Genomic DNA, 4,833 nt, shown 5'->3' with positions numbered 1-4,833 from the left:
AAATATGTTTAGAATGAGTACGCAGCCTAACTCTCCATAAGTAATAAAATGCACCCATGTTTTGAAATAATAAATAGCAATAAAACATGAAATAGGATTACCGATGTCTAAATCACCTCCTTGGTGTTCATTCCCAAATATTTTACTCTCCTCACTGCTATTGAAAATGGCAGCAAAGAAATGTAGAAATGTAATTATTTCGTTTATTTCCTTTCAGACTTCTGTTAGTGTACAGAAAAATAATTGATCATTTTATGTTGATTTTGTACCCTGAAACAAATCATTTATTAGTCTAACAGTTTTTTTCTTACATTTCACATAAAAGATCATGTCATGTTCAGAGGTCTTGTTATTTCTTTTTACTTCAGGGGCCTTTATTTCTCTTTCTTGCTAACTGCTTTAGCTAAGAGGGTCAGTGCTGTGTTGAACAGTAATAAAACTGAATGTCCTTGTTCTTGATTTTAGGGAAAAAAGTTTGAGTTTTATACCACTAAATACAATAATGGGTAGGTTTTTTATTTATTTATTTATTTATTTATTTTAATTATTCAGGCAGTTTATGACATCCAAGAATGAATGAATCAGTGTCATGAAAATTATTTTTTCTTAGACAAAAAGAAAGGGAAATCAATACCATCTTAGCACAGACACAAAAGCTGTGGTAGTCAGTCCTTTGCAGAAGAGGACAGCCCATCAGTCTATTGAGTCACACTTTGGGTCAGCAGGATTGCTGTTTGGATCATCTTCATTCTCCTTCAAAGCTCAAAGTCATCCATTTCCTGAAACAAAGACTCATCTACCTCCTCATTGTTTCCAGTATCCTCCAAGAACTAGATATCAGATGTGTCAAGATTATGATCTGCTTCAAATGGCCATTTCCCACTTAATTTAGTTTTTCTTTCTGGTTTCCAGGAGTTCTGCATCAAACACGGCCTTCCAATTTAAGAAACCGCCTATTGTAATAGCAGTACCATGGAACAGCTGATTTTCTGCTTCTTTTTCTTTTCATTCTATCTTCTAGTTTTTATCTGATCTATTTCATTGAATTTTTCTTTTTTTTTTTTAACTGTGAAAATAACTTTATTTTTTTTTATTTTTTTTTATTTTTCTTTTATTATTCATATGTGCATACAAGGCTTGGTTCATTTCTGCCCCCTGCCCCCACCCCCTCCCTTACCACCCACTCCACCCCCTCCCTCTCCCCCCCCTCAATACCCAGCAGAAACTATTTTGCCCTTATCTCTAATTTTGTTGTAGAGAGAGTATAAGCAATAATAGGAAGGAACAAGGGTTTTTGCTGGTTGAGATAAGGATAGCTATACAGGGCATTGACTCACATTGATTTCCTGTGTGTGGGTGTTACCTTCTAGCTTAATTCTTTTTGATCTAACCTTTTCTCTAGTTCCTGTTCCCTTTTTCCTATTGGCCTCAGTTGCTTTAAGGTATCTGCTTTAGTTTCTCTGCGTTAAGGGCAACAAATGCTAGCTAGTTTTTTAGGTGTCTTACCTATCCTCACCCCTCCCTTGTGTGCTCTTGCTTTTATCATGTGCTCATAGTCCAATCCCCTTGTTGTGTTTGCCCTTGATCTAATGTCCACATATGAGGGAGAACATACGATTTTTGGTCTTTTGAGCCAGGCTAACCTCACTCAGAATGATGTTCTCCAATTCCATCCATTTACCAGCGAATGATAACATTTCGTTCTTCTTCATGGCTGCATAAAATTCCATTGTGTATAGATACCACATTTTCTTAATCCATTCGTCAGTGCTGGGGCATCTTGGCTGTTTCCATAACTTGGCTATTGTGAATAGTGCCGCAATAAACATGGATGTGCAGGTGCCTCTGGAGTAACAGTCTTTTGGGTATATCCCCAAGAGTGGTATTGCTGGATCAAATGGTAGATCGATGTCCAGCTTTTTAAGTAGCCTCCAAATTTTTTTCCAGAGTGGTTGTACTAGTTTACGTTCCCACCAACAGTGTAAGAGGGTTCCTTTTTCCCCGCATCCTCACCAACACCTGTTGTTGGTGGTGTTGCTGATGATGGCTATTCTAACAGGGGTGAGGTGGAATCTTAGTGTGGTTTTAATTTGCATTTCCTTTATTGCTAGAGATGGTGAGCATTTTTTTCATGTGTTTTCTGGCCATTTGAATTTCTTCTTTTAAGAAAGTTCTGTTTAGTTCACGTGCCCATTTCTTTATTGGTTCATTAGTTTTGGGAGAATTTAGTTTTTTAAGTTCCCTGTATATTCTGGTTATCAGTCCTTTGTCTGATGTATAGTTGGGAAATATTTTCTCCCACTCTGTGGGTGTTCTCTTCAGTTTAGAGACCATTTCTTTTGATGAACAGAAGCTTTTTAGTTTTATGAGGTCCCATTTATCTATGCTATCTCTTAGTTGCTGTGCTGCTGGGGTTTCATTGAGAAAGTTCTTACCTATACCTACTAGCTCCAGAGTATTTCCTATATTTTTAGTATATATTTATTTACTATACACTTAATTTAATTTATACAATGTCTTGCTCTACAGCTCAGGCTATCCTTGAATTTGCAACCATTCTACATCAGCTTCCCGAGTGCTGGGTTTGTCGGTGTATACCACCAACACCACTCCCAGCCTGAGTTTTGTTTATCTTGCCGTGAATTCCTTCTGTACCTGGTTTGTTGAGAGTATCATGAAAGGGCATTAAATTTTGTGTATGCTTTTTCTGCATCTAATTAGATGATCATGTGACGTTTTTTACCCTTCCTTCTGTGATTGTGGTGTGTCGTATTAATTAATTTGCCCAGCTTGAAGGCTTATTCCTTCCCAGAGGTAAAATCTTCTCTGTCATGCTATATGATTCTATTAATGTGCTAACTAATACATTCTGCCAGTGTTTTATTGAGTAGTGTTCATCTGTGCTCATCAGGGTATTGGCTGTCATCTTCTTTGCACATACAGAGTTTGGCTTTGGCTTTGGCACAAGGGCGAAGCTCACTACATAAGATGAGTTTAAGACTGCTGTTTGGGGAAGAGTTTGACAAGGATTGGACTTGATTGTTTTAGTTTCTGGTAGAATTCACCAATAAAGCCATCTGGTCCTGAGTTTTTCTTTGTTGGCAGATTGATTTATGATTCAGTCTCACAATTGGTTTATTCAGGTTTTCTATTTCTTCATGATTCAGCCTTAGTAAGTTGTACATTTCTCAAAATTTATCCATTTATTCTGAGTTATCCAATCTCTTGGTGTATAATTGTTTATAGTAGTATCTTACAATCTTTCTTATTTCCACGCTATCACTTGGAGTGTCTTTTTTGATTTCTGATTTTGAGTATCCTTTTATTTTCTTTGTTTAACTACAGATTGGTTAGTTTTTCTTAGCTTTTTAAAATATAAAATCTTAGTCTTGTTGATTTTTTTCTGTTATTTTTTCTTTTCTCTATTTTATTTCCCTCCTTGTGGTAAATCTGTGCCTAGTCTGTTCTTCCTTGCTTAGTTCCTTAGGAGATAAAGTTAGGTAATCTATTTGGGATCTTTGTTTTAATGTCAGATAGCATCACTATAAATTTTCCTCAAGGTCTGGTGTTTAGCTCAGTGATATAGTGTCTGCCTAGCATGCACAAGACCCTGCATGCAGTCTCCAGTACTGAAAAAGAAAAAAAACAAACAAAAACCTTCCCTCAGTACTGCTTTTGCTGCATCTTATAATTTTGATATGTTTTATTTATATTTTTATTTGCCTTGTTACATTTCTAGTTCCCCTTGATTTCTTCTTTGAACCAGTGATTGTTCAAGGGTGTCTTGTTTAGTTTCCACATATTTGTGAATTTCCAGTTTTCCTTCTGTTTTTTATTTCATATTATTATGGTCAGAAATGATACTTGGTATGTCTTTTAATTTGCTAAGATTTGTTTCATGACCTAACTTATCCTGGAGAATATTTTTGGGTGCTTAAGAAGAAGGTACATGTTCCTACCACTGGATGTGATGTTCTGTGCACAGCTCTCAAGGTCTGTGTGGTCCATGGTCACATTGAAGAGCACTGTTTCCTTATTGATTGTCCGTTTGGCTGCTGTATTCATTGCTGAATGGATATTTAAATCTTCTACTGTGACTGTGTGCCAGTCTATTTCTCCTTTCCAATCTATCAAGCTTTGTGTTATACACTCAGGTGCTCTGCTGGTGGGCTTATACATATGTATACGTTTTTATCTTCTTGATGAATTGATTCTTTTATCATTATATAATAACCTTCTCTGTCTCTTTTGACTGTTTTTAATTTAAAGTCTATTTTGTCTGACGTAAGTACAGCTGTCCCTGTTGTCTTTTGGTTACTATTTTGTTTTTCTGTTCATTGACTTTCAGCCTATTTGTGCTCACAGTCTAGAGTGAGTCTATTGTAAACAGCCTAAAATGGGATCTTAACTTCCTCCCTCCCTCCCTTCCTTCCTTGCTTCCTTCCTTCTTTCCTTACTCCTCATCCCCTCCTTTTTATTAATCAAATAAAATGGATGTTTTTTGACTAGAAAGTTTAACCTTTTTCATTTCAAGTACTTTCTGCTAGAAAAGGACTTATTGTAGCCATTTTGTTCATTGCTTTTAGCCTGTTATAGCTTTTTGTTGTTCATTTTTTATTTTGCTATCTTGCTTAGCAATTTGTTGATTTTTATTTTGTAGTAATGTGTTTTGACTCTCTTTTTCTTTCATGGATCTTCTATAGGTATTTTCCTTGTGATTGCCAAGACATATAAAACATCCAATAGTTATAACAGTAAGCTTCATTACAAGGAACTTGAAAAGAAAAATCATTAGAGAATATATTGATAGGAAAAAATCTCCAATGTCAATTA

The 4,833-nt window shown here is 35.7% G+C and overlaps 1 pseudogene; it reads right to left on the bottom strand.

Moving 5' to 3' along the window:
• Window positions 1-557: 557 nt before the first annotated feature.
• Window positions 558-4,065, bottom strand: LOC141418515 (RWD domain-containing protein 1 pseudogene; annotated as a pseudogene).
• Window positions 4,066-4,833: the final 768 nt, after the last annotated feature.

This window comes from Castor canadensis, chromosome 17 (assembly GCF_047511655.1).
Source record: "Castor canadensis chromosome 17, mCasCan1.hap1v2, whole genome shotgun sequence".
Lineage (NCBI taxonomy): Eukaryota > Metazoa > Chordata > Mammalia > Rodentia > Castoridae > Castor > Castor canadensis.
The sequence above is the reverse complement of the archived record's forward strand: the minus strand, read 5'-3'. Positions and strand labels throughout refer to the sequence as shown.